General features: G+C 43.7%; 1 protein-coding gene and 1 pseudogene across 3 annotated transcripts in view; one reads left to right on the top strand and one right to left on the bottom strand.

Annotated features, from left to right (window-relative positions):
* SEMA6A (semaphorin 6A) overlaps positions 1-12,054 on the bottom strand; it is a 132,108-nt gene extending 120,054 nt beyond the window's left edge. For all 3 annotated transcript variants that reach the window (XM_032156603.2, XM_032156605.2, XM_032156606.2), the window contains exon 1: positions 11,923-12,054. The gene's annotated coding sequence lies outside the window, so the exon portion shown is untranslated. The remainder of the gene's footprint in view (positions 1-11,922) is intronic.
* LOC116470911 (small ribosomal subunit protein uS11-like) lies at positions 267-893 on the top strand (annotated as a pseudogene).
* Positions 12,055-12,559: the final 505 nt, after the last annotated feature.

Below are 12,559 nucleotides of genomic sequence, written 5' to 3'. Positions count from 1 at the left end.
AAACTAGATGGGTTATATGCTATTAGGGTTTTGTATAAGCTACAAAATAATTGTTCACAGAGAAATTTAATTCATAAATTGGCATTAATATATTATATCTAACCTTTATTAGACCCTCTAGTTAAAAGTTGAATGTAAATAGCACATTAACATCCTAATTCAGGTTTCTGATATTTGTTCTAAAACTCATGACACAGGAAAAAGTACTTTTAATCAAAAATAAGGCCCACTCTTTCTGGTGTGGAGTCTGGAGACAACATGCAGAAATGGCACCTCGAAAGGGGAAGGAAAAGAAAGAAGAGGTCATCAGCCTCTGACCTAAGGTGGCTGAAGGAGAAAACGTATTTGGTGTCTGCCATATCGTTGCATCCTTCAGTGACACTTTTGTCCATGTCACTGATCTTTCTGGCAAAGAAACCGTCTGCCGTGTGACTGGCGGGATGAAGGTGAAGGCAGACCAAGACGAATCTTTGCCATATGCTGCTATGTTGGCTGCCCAGGATGTGGCTCAGAGGTGCAAGGAACTGGGTATTACTGCCTTACACATGAAAACACCAGGCCACAGGAGGAAATAGGACCAAGACCCCTGGACCTGGGGCCCAGTCGGCCGTCAGAGCCCTTGACCCCCTCAGGTACGAAGATGGGGCAGATTGAGGACGTCACCCCCATCCTCTTTGACAGCACCCACAGGAAGGGGGGTCGCCGTGGTTGCCATCTGTGAACAAGACTCCTCAAAATATTTTCTGTTAATAAATTCCCTTCATGAAAAACAAAGGCCCAATTCTCTACAGTGTCTACAATATTCCCTAGTTGTTATGTTTAGTACTTTATAAAGGGTACACTTGGGCAAAGGAAATGCTGCTAGGTCTAGCACTTCTGTAGTATGCTTTTATTTGAAAGAACTGGGGCACCACTCAAAATCCCATTCAATCTTTGGAAGGAATGGCCTCAAATCCAGCCAGAAGCCAGTAAATGTCAGCAATTTTGATAGGTAAATTCCTTTAAAATTAGAAATGGTTCCTCTGAAGATTCAAATACTCCACACCGCTTACAAATTTCAGTTGTTCCCCAAGTGATATTTCATTCTTTGTATGACCATTCTGAAATGATGCAGAATCACATTTTTCATTGTAATGAGAATCTAGTGTGGTTTGCATGGCAAGACAAAGGAAGCAAGTTCATGTCACTACTGGCTGAAAATACTCTACCTAAATGCTGCCTCCAAGGCACACAAAAGAAAATCTGTAATCAGAAATCATTAATTAAGGTTAATTAAAGTCCACATTGTATTTGACTGACATCTACACAAAAAGTACTCTTTACTTTTCTTAAGGCTACGTGTGCAATGTTGTGTCTAACTCGACACCCAAAAGTAATCACAATCTTGTTATCATTTGAGAGGAGAACAAACTCAATTCAACAAAATTCTTTTTAATGAAAAAAGCTTTGATCTTACTCCCATTGTTCTCCATTCCATGTCTTTTGTTGTTGTTTAAACATCTAGCCTATGCGAATACTGTAAAATGAACAGAACCTATTTTCTTACCCTGCCAAATAATCAGGGGTCCATAATACTGAATTTACAAATGCACATTTTCTTTCCTTCTCAGAGATATCTGAGGGGAGGTGGAGAAGGGCTGGGAGATAATTGAAGCCTCTGGGTGAGCCAGACCACATGATCAAAAACTGCTGTGACACTCAAAGTGTTTCTCCACAAGAAATTCCGGTGCCTAGAAGCCTGGTGAAGCCAGTAGCAATTAAGGCCATGTTATCCTTTTAATTTACTTCACATTATTGGCCTCTAAAATCAATCCTTTAATGTGGTTGGGTAAGGGATGGGTCAACAAGATAGGCACGTGCATTAAAAATGCTTGTTGATCTTACACAAAATTTTGGCAGGCTGGATCTGGAGAAATTTAAAACGCTGCTTTGAAGCTCACTCTGAAATAAAAACTAGTCATTTTCTAGTAAAAGGAAAAAAATGACTAATTTTCTAGATTAGTCCCATTTGTAAGGAATTCAAAGTTTCTTCTAAATCAGCCTAGATTTTCACTTATGCTTTGCATGTCTTGAATTCAGCACTGTTTGCTTCCAGTGTGAGATTATTTTATGTTTTAATCTACAAAGGAATTAAATTGCTTGGCTTAGACTGGTAGGAGTCCTTGAAAGTCCACTTGAGAAATGGAAACTGAAACATGAAGTGTACCTCTATCTGTTACACAAGGCCACATTTGCCTAACAGAAGCAAGCGGTGTTCTACATCACACATGAAGCACATAAATCACCAGAATGTGTGTATGTGTATCACCCTGTTACAGCAATTTACTCCCCAAATCCTTTCTTGACCAAGTCACACAATATATACACCACTGGAGAGCATTTTCTAATCAACTGTAAAGTCACAAACCTAAAAAAAAAATAGCAAAATATTGAAATTATTAAATAAATGAAAAATGTTCATATACTATTCACGAGCTGACAAAGCAGCAGACCTACAGTCCAAAATGTATGAGCCTTTTGTTGCAAAATACAGTAAAATGGTCTCTAGCTCCTTAGCAATGAGTGTCAAGTGTAAAAAAGGAAAGGTTAAACCTGAAGCAAAGCTCTACATGTTTCCATTGCCAAAATAACACACAACACACAGCAATCATGATGTCATTTTATTTATTTAGTAATCTGCAAGGCCAAAACCAAATTATGGAGCAGAAATTTTAAGCAAAGTCATGAATGGCCTCATTTACCCCCACATTTGTGAATAGCCTTAATGAAGAGTTTGCACCCCTTTGCTTTCTTGTTGAAATATGAAAGTGACATCAGCCTCTGTACTGTATTTTTATTTATTTATTTATTTTGCCGGCAAGACTGAGCAAGAGGCAAATACTGGAGTAAATACCAGCTGGATGTGCACATAACAAGGTCCAGGGAGACACTCTCAGAAGTTGCCTCTTTTAATCCAGCACTGAATTATACGAGAAGCGGTTTTCAGTTTTTCAGAGCACAACTGCCAAAATAACTGCAAGGCTTGCAAGCCCTAGTATATCTCAAACCTTTCCCAAGACACCCCAACACTATCTGAGGCACTGAAACTATGGCAACCGAATAAGAAAGCAGCCTCCATGATTAATAGATGAAGATCCCAGCGACAGTGTCTAGCTAGGGCCATCATTCATGATACAAGAAGAATTAGCACAGAATCCATCTCGAAAACCATTAACAAGTATTCTTATAAAAATCAACTCCACTGCCATTCTGCCACATATACTTGAGTTTAGAATGCTACAGACAATTTGGTTTCTATTTATCGCTCACTATGCAGGAATGAGAATGTTCTTAGAAACTCAGATGCTCATGTTTTTAAAATAGTGAAAGGCTTAATAGAATGGTTTTCCACGTAGGTATTTGAGGCCTAAGAACAAATACATTGAAAAACCAAAATATGTGAATGAAGTCAAGTGGCTCTCTGGGTAGAAAGGAGGAGGGACAGTTGTTGAATTGTTTTGAGTGTTTTTTGTGGAATGCAATTTTTCATAAAGCATTCCATTTTCAGGAAAGGAACGTTTCCACTCAACAGCTCAAGCAGTATTCTCTCAGTTTCCTCATTCAAGGACAGTAGGAGTCTGGGGGAGGGGCGGGGAAGTGCTGAAGTCGCCGCAATATTAATGAAAAGATTGAATACTCTTCTTTAAAAAACGAATCAGGAATAGGAACAGGGAAAGAAGAATGGATCACAGAGAGCTTGTCTGTAAAACTCTAGTAGAACATTAAAACATAATTAATACAATCTTTATTTCTTCCTAGTCTCTAACAATATTTATTTTCCAATGGCATGCTTTCATTGTATTTAATGCCAGATCCTGTTCTGTTCTATAAATGCTTCAAATCAAATCATGGCCAAAGGCTGGTCTTTGAAGCGTAGAGGGGCAGAAGGGTTAAGAAAGGGGTAAACAGCACTAACTTCAGAGCTTCTTCTGCTAAATTTTTTTAATTGGCATGGGTTCTTTGAATTTAATGTTCGACACATGACAATTACAGGTTAGTTGGAAATTCCTAGAAAGCACCTAGGAATATTAAAAGAAAGCTTCAAGTCTAAAGGCTGCATGAGGAAATATCTATTACTAACAATACTTTCAAAGCAAAAGTCACCATACCGGCTGCTAAGAAGGATCTGAAACTTCGGTCCTTGCAGCATGTTAATTACTGATTTATCTCACACTCTTTCCATTCCGTTTCCACTTACAGAGTTTGAGAACATTTTATTTCCTAGTTGAAAATAACTGTAACTCTAAGCCATGGAGGCATTCCTAGAAAACATAATGGTAGCAGGGAATTGTGGTGATAACATCAATTTATTTCCCCTTCTGCTGTGCCTTTGAGAAGTCAGATTTTTCTCATTGATAAGAACTTGTATGACTATCATTTGAATCAAATTTCAGGTTTTGTGGTAGTGTGTCTGTCAGTAGAATAACTGCTATCTCTACTGGGGTCAGCCAATTATTTCCTACCTTTGGTGTGGAAGGCAATAGTTTGCTTTTGCTGGGAGATTCACACTCTCCCAAATTGATTTCAAGCTTGGCCAGGGAAGAATGACCTGGCAGATGCATGCCCAACCCGAAGACCCTCTTGCAGAAGTCCTAGCCACAACCTCCTCAAGGGTTCCAATCAGCAGCTGAGTTTCTCTCCTAAGACAGGTTGAATTCCTTGGGAATTCAACTCATGCCTAAAATTGTCATTATGAGTTGCTTTCAGATTCTAAATGTAGCTGCAGAGTGTACATTTTATTATTAAAATGTTAATAAGTGACAGCTATCATTTTTTAAAAACTATCCCTCGGGCTCCTATTTGATATAAGGCTCTGCTTGTTATTATTATTATTTTTTATATATAGTGTTTTTGTGCTTCCGTATTTTGGGTGTGATATTTCAAATTCCAAAGTTTCCCTGTTTCCTGTTTCCCTGCAAGTGTGTTCACATGCTTCTCAACTTAAAACCCTGGACATTATGGCCTGTTTATGGTATGAATGTTTATTTCTAGTCCAAAGGTTGTTTTCTTTTGCATCATCTCTTTATATTACAGATTTGTAGCCGTTTCCTTTTGTACTATTTCCCCTGCCCCCCACAATAAAAGTACTATCTGCCTTTTCAAATTCCATTCATAGGACATTTTTCATAACTCCTGTTACTCAAGTAAAAATAATACCTTATTTTGAATGACTGCTTGTGTGCCTGGCATTGTGACATGCATTTTACAGATGTTACTGTGCTATGCATTTTACAGATGTTATTACATTTATTCTTCTCAAAACGATAACATTATCATCATACTAGCACTTTGCAAATGAAAACTGAAGGAGAAAAGAAACTGGCTTAAAGTCACACTGTTAGTAAATGGCAAAACAAATCCATGTGTATTGTCCGTCAAAAAAGCATGACCTCCTCAATGCCTCTAGAGTTGTCCACTACGTTCCCTCCAACAGTCCCTTCACATTTATTAATCTCACACCACAAAATCTAATTAATTTGGCCTTGTTATGACAAAGATGGAAACTTCTACTAGTCCTGGTTCAACCTGACATATCTGTGCTACATTAATTGTTACACTGACTTGAACTATTTCAGAATTTAACTGAGCAAAAACAATTATCTTACTTTTAAAATAATTCCCGGCAGAGTGGTACTCCCATGACCTTGCCTCATTTAATGATCATGTTGAAAGCAGTGTTTCCGTGACATGGTAGGTGTTCTAATTAACAAAGTTGCTATCCGCGCTCGAAGTGAACTGTACAATTTCAATGAATTTGAACATATTATTTAGTTGCATAATGTGATTTACACTAAAACTACATGAACAGTGTATATTCTTCTAAAAATAATTTAGAAGATGAAGTATGTATGATCTCTGTTATATCCAGGGTCCGGATTGGGAAAGAGGGGGTTAACATCAAACTTCCCAAATTTCTAGAATGCATGTAATATTTCACTAAATACATTCACATTCATGATTTCATATTATTTTCCCAGCAATCCTGTAAGTTAGGAAGAAAAGGTTTACTATTTACAATTTTCAATTTAAATAATGCAGCCTCAGAGAAGTTAAGTGACTTGTCCAAGGTAGTTAGTAAGAGTCTGGAACTCAAGTCTTCTTGACTCCAAGTGCAGGATCCTCAACAGCAGATATACTGTACAGGTACAAGGCAGAAACATGGGTTAATAGAGTATGCTATATTCTCCTGGTAGAAAGCTGAATTTTAAAACTACTATTAGCAAACTCAAAAAAAACATGAACGTTCTATGGCCAGTGGTTAGAATGCAGAGCAAATGAGGCCGGGGTCAAAAGCTCAGTCCGCATAAATGCTGGCTGTCTTCTTAGCTCTGTTTCTTGGCAAGTTGATTTTACCCAACTCAGACTCCCTCCAGCTACAACCAGGTGTCTCACAGATGTGTGCTCTTGGACACAGGAGGGGACTGGGTGAGAGTGTGGGAATGAACAGGCTCCAATCCATCACTACCACTGGAAAAACAACACAGTGAATGTTCCACTAATGATGCATGAGCTATACCACCTATGTGCTTGGAAGATTGTACACACACACACACACACACACACACACACGCATTCATGCATGATAAGTATCTCATTTGATAAAAACATGATATAGAAAAACAAAGGCAGACAAAATAGATAAAATAAAGACTAGTTGTTTGCAAAAAAGATTCACTGTTTATTCATTCAACAAACACTTGTTATGGATGGCCCATGACGTGCCAGGCACAGCTTTAGGTGCCAGAGTGAATAAAGCCTAAAAATGTCTATCCTTATGGCATTATGTTCTAGTGGAAGACAGAAAATCAACAAGGACAACACATAGTTTGTCAGACTGTGAAAAACGCTAAGAAAAAAATAAGGACTGCCAAGAGGTGGGGAGTGCTGTGGGAAAGAGTAAATAAGGGGATCAAAAGGCTTCACTGAGAAAGTGACATGTGAACAGAGACCTGAAGAATATGAGAAGCAAATCATGTAGCTATCTGGGGAAAGAACCATCCCAAGGCATGAAAGAGTAAGTCCTTGCAAAGGAACCCAAGTATATGCCATGCTTGACAGATTCAAGGAAGCCCAAGGGGTGGAGGTCAGAGAGGTAGGACCCTGAGTGCAGATCATGTGGGGCTGCAAAGGCCATAGGAAGGACTGGCTTTTATTGGAATAAGATAGGAAAACATCTGAGCAGAGTAGTGATCTGATCTGGCTTAGTTTAAAAAAAAAAATCACTGCTGTGTTTTGGCTGCTGTGTTGAGAAATGAGCAGAGGCAGGAATGCTAGTTGGGAAGCTGGCAGGAAAACCTAGCAGGAGAGGACCATGGCTTGGCCAATCTGAGGGCCACAGAGGAGGAACACCTGAAGGAAGCCTGCAGGCATTCCGATGGTGGAGCCAACAGCATTGCAGCCACAATGGATGTAGGCGTGAGAGAGAAGCTTCAAGGAGAACTAGATTTGGGGGCCCGGCAACTCAAAGAATGGAGTTGCCATTTACTATGATGGAGAAGACTATGAGAAAGGCAGATATGGGGGAGAAAGATACAGAATTAGGTTTTTTACACCTAAGTTTGAGATCTCTATTAGGTTCAGGAGGAGCTACCTACCCACTAAGCATTGGTTATTTGTGAGGTCCAGGAGAGAGGTCTAAGCTGAAGAGGTTATTTGGGAATCATCAGTGTATTATGGTTTTATATGATACCCTCTATTGGTGTAAATGGAATTATTGTAATAAAGTTTTGCAAAAGCTTATCTGTTTCACAAAGCAAGATACCCTTGTGTATAGACTATATGCAATAGTCCCAAGGTGAGAAGTTGTCCTGAACTCCTCCCCTTGAGGTTTGTGTGGTATGACATCTCATTTGCCCATTTCAAAGGGATTAAATGTCTCCCTCCTTTCTCTACCTTACCATATCCCGGAGAGGCAACCATGTGGTCGCCAGCAGAGAATAGCTCAGTTGCTCTTGCAGCGCATTTTAAAGCAGATGAGAAAAGCCTTCATGCTGAAATAGAAATATCTCAGAGAGAACTTGGCTCCAAGGCAACCCAAGAGAGTCGGGGGGTCCTGATATGGGAGGGCCCAGCAGAATGCTTCAAGGCATCACCTTCCTCGACATGCACAAATGTGGCTGCCATAACACAAAGCTCCTATATAAATATGTCAAGGAGCACTCCTCTACTCTAGGAGGGCAGAAAATTGTCTAAACTTAAAGAAGGGTGTGGAGAGGGGCGGTGCAGAGATAGGCTTTCCTAGGCATTGCCTTACACAAATGGCAGATGCTTAATTAAAGCATTTGCAATTAGCTTAGCTTGTTCTGTGATTCCTTCCTGCAAACAAATAAGATGGAGAGACTATATTTGCTCTTGGCAATCTAGTTCTAAAAAAACTTTCATCCCATCATCACTCTTTTGTCCTGTTTTGAAAAGCACTGAACCACAATGTACACAGAATAAAGTATCTGACTTAACTCCTGGTTCAAAATAGTATTTTTTCCTTCCATTTCATATAGGAATGCAACTACCCATTTACTTTTAAAGCATAACTACTTATTTTGAATTTAATACAAGTTCTTAATTTGGATGCCTCATTTTTATTTGGTGAAGATAACAGTCTTCCTAATCCTCGCTACGCTTCTGATTCAACACATTAGACTTCACTAGTGCAATGTTACCCGCCTACTCAAAATACAACTGCTATATGTGTTTAATGTTGGAAAAAGCATTTACTAGATTTTGGAAGAACTCGAGGGGTGTGTGTTTGTGTGTAAATAAAAACGTGCACTATTGCCGCCTTATCATAAGCACTCACTTGAAGGCACATATATTTTTTTCACTGTAGGGAAAATAAAGAAGTCCACTTTAAGTGGAGAAACATGAACCATGTGTGACAATTTATTTCATTCATTCAACATTTACTTGAGTGTTCTATACTGGTTCTTATAAAATTTTTACCTATTTAAGCTTAGTTGTTATGTCCAGTAAGTATATTCAGCTGATGGCTCCTCAGAAATGATTTTCGGTATCTGCTTAACATTTACATATGTGGATTATACGCATTATTGAGAATGTAGCACATCTCTAAAAGGTGATAGCTGCAAGATCTAACATATGGGGAAGGTTGTCACCCACGAACACTGTAAATAATAAACATAAAGTAGAATGCTTCTTCACATCAAGTTGAAAAATGACTCATAACACAAAAGTAAGATTTTAAATTTGATGTTCGTTCTTTTCTGCTTTAGACTGGTTTGCAAAGTGCCTCATTCAAGAACGTCCCAAAACCAAAATAATAACAGGGAGTAAGGGTTACTCAAGATTCAAATAAAAGTTACCATACAAACAAGCATGGGTAAACCAAATTCAAATAGCTAGTGCAATTATTTTTTAATAGATAGTTTAGGTTAATAGGTGGAGACATAGTTCTGCCACTGTATTTAAGGTTAGGTTAATAATTAACTTTGGTGCCTGGAGTAGTTTAATCAAAGCTTACTGTAAATCATAAAACTGCTCCATGCAGACTAAACACAGCATTAAAAAGTCATACAAAATTCTTGCAATCTTGACCGCTGGTAGCCATTTGGGTACGGTGTAAAAAAGTGTAGAGTATTTTCATTCAGAATTAAACATAGGCATCTTTACTTTGGGGGAGAAAACAAAATTAAATAATTAATTAAACCACCAGTCTTCCCCGCCATCACTGTAGCATACACAGACTTGATGCCCAAGATGTGTCCACCAGGGGAAGGACGACGAACAATTTCAGGACTAAAGAAAGACATGGCAAAGACACTCGAACTTCCCATCCTGGAAAGACTGAAAACCAGCGCTGGGGGGCATTAAATAGCTTTTCTGAGACCTGCTGGCACAACACTGCAAGTGGGTTAAACGGCTTTTCAGATCTGAGGTAAAGTTGTGCGTACAAGCGCAAGTGTGTGCGTGTGCGTGTGTGTGTGTCCATCGCGCCTGTATTTTAAACCTTTCACAGATCGCAGTCAGTAGCGTAAAAAAGCTGAGCGTAAAAAAAGGAGCGATCCCACTGTGGCTGTGCCTGGCCATCGCAGTTCCAAAGCAGCCACCTTTCCCCCAAAGACCGACGCGGAAAAGCCTGCAGGGCTCCCCAGTGCGATACAGGCCGGAGGCTCCCTGGAAGTGCTTTCCCTGGCTGTGAAGACAGCGCCTCCAGTCTCCCATTCCTCTCCCGCTCCACGCACACCTGGCTCTGCTTCTTCCCTCCCCGGATAGCCACGCAGGGAAACCGTGCGCAGGGAGCAGATGGCTCGAGATTCTGCACTTGGAGCTGGCTACTTGCAAGCCAGTGAGCCTGGGCCTGTGTCCACACGCACCCTCGCCACAGCCTCTGTCCACAGTGGCCGCACCTGCCTCCAGGGTCCTGCTTCCCCATTCATCCCTTCCCCGACTTGTCGAGCAAGTACCACGGGCCAGGAGGTTCCACTCTCCAAAGGGCCGGGATCTAGCTCCTAGCTGCATCCCGAACTGTCCGCATGATTCCCTCCAGGTCCGGCTTCCCTCAGACTGCACATGCTGAGCCCCAGTCCGGTCGTGCCTGCCGCCCCTGGCTTTCAAGGAAACTTTCCAGAAGCGCCTGGTCCAGTGACCCCGCCGCGGTAAAGTGGGAGGAGGCGCTGGGCGGAGGGGCGGCGAGGGAGCGGGAAAAACAGCGGAATCCTGTTTCCTTTCCCGACGTCCACAAGTCCGGGACCGCTCCCTGGCTCCCCCCGTGCCGAAGGTCGTGCGAGGAGGGAGGAGACCTCAGGATCCTGTTTTGCACCATCTCCCACAGCAAGGAGCTGAGCAAAATGCGGAGAATCGGGACAAGAGACACTTCCCGCCCCAGCAGGATCAGGCAGGGTGGGTGGGCACTGCCCGGCTTACTCTCCAGCGCCCCACTGCCCCCATGGTAGCGCCCTAGGACACAGTGAGGAGTCGGGACAGAGCCCTAGTCTGGGTTTCAAACCCAGGGCCATCTTCTGCCAGGTCTCTTACCCTTCCCCCTCCTGGGTCATCTTTCCAGAGCGAGACCGCGCTGATCTGGGAGGAGGGCGTACCGTGCGCCAGTCGGGTGCAAAGGGCTCGGTGCTTCAGGGGGGACGCAGCTGCGACGGGCTATATTCTTGCCGCTCGGGTTGGGAGCTTGCGGCGGGGGACAGGACCCAGGGCGGGGGCGCCGCGTCACCCGAACGGCTGCTCCTGGACACTTATTCGAGCAAACAAAGCCCGGAACCTATGGTGGCAGCGGCCACAGGAGCCAGGATCTCACCAAGAGACAGGGCGCGCGGGTGCCTAGGGCCATTGCAAGTTTCTCGCACTCCACGGAGGCCAGCCCAGACCCCACACTGACAACAAAAGATTCTCTCCGCTTCCACACTGTCTCCGCGGAAATCCCTTCTCCCACCTGGCACTGGACGAAAACAGCGCTGTTCTACCCAACCCCCTCCAGCCCTCGAGGGCAGAACCCCTTCCCCCGCCTTCGACACCGGGCCAGGGAGCTTCTGAGAATCCCACCCTCTAGGGTCCGCTCTGCTCCCTGCTGGGCACGCGTGAGGATGAGCCGTGGGTCTCGCGCACACACCCCCAGGAGGAACAGCCATACGCGCCGTCCCGGCCCGGGGCGGCGCCGGGCGTGTGCGCAACGCGGGTGGGAAAGCTCTCGACGTGGAGCCGGGCGTACTCTGGGGCGCAGGGCGGAGAGGAAAGGCAGGCAGGGCTCACGGCTGCTCCCCCAGGACCGGGCAACGCTCGGGAAACAGAGACACAAGACAAAATAAAACGCAGGCACCACAAAGCCGACAGCACGCGCTAGCCACGGCCCCGGGACCCTCAGGCTGGAGTCCAGCTGCCCGGGAGGTGGGGCGCGCCGGGACGTCCGGGCCGTACCTTTTCGGTGCATCGACGGACAGGCGGCCGGGGCTCGGAGCGTACTGGTACAGCGTGTATCCCATTTAGTAATCCATTATCGAGGGGATCTCTCCGGGCCGCGGGCTGCGGTCTCTCCTTCGCAAGCCTTTGTCATTCCTACATGTGTGCTTGTCTCTTTGGGGAAAATAGTCGCAGCGACTACTTTCTGGGATGCAAACGCGATGTGTTCATCTCCAATGACGAGCGGAGAAGGGGAGAGGAAAAAAGAAAGAAGCAAAAAAAAAAAAAAAGAAAAAGAAAAAGAAAACCAACAAGGAAGAGGGTAAATGTTCAAGAAACTCTTCTCCAAATCCAAATTCCACTTGGATTCCACTCCGGTGAGTCCCCTTGGTGGTGTCTGCGCCGATTAACAAGTCATTTCAGGGCGGGGGGCGGGGTGGGGGCTGGGGCAGGGGTGCAAGGTTCTGGCCCGGCTCTGCGGCCGGGAGAGCGGTGCCGCGGGTGTGGTGATGCTGGCCGCTGCTACACGCTGCTAAGCGGGCCTCGCGGGCGACCGGCACCGCGGAGGAGCGCCACTGCTGGATCCCGAGCGCCTGGGCAGCCGAGTGCGCGGGGAGCGGAGTTGGCTGCAGCCTCACCCCGTGCCGCTCACTAC

The sequence above is a fragment of the Hylobates moloch genome, unplaced genomic scaffold (genome assembly GCF_009828535.3).
Source record: "Hylobates moloch isolate HMO894 unplaced genomic scaffold, HMol_V3 SCAFFOLD_6, whole genome shotgun sequence".
Classification (NCBI taxonomy): Eukaryota; Metazoa; Chordata; class Mammalia; order Primates; family Hylobatidae; genus Hylobates; species Hylobates moloch.
Note: the sequence above shows the minus strand (reverse complement) of the source record. Positions and strands in the feature narration are given on the sequence as shown.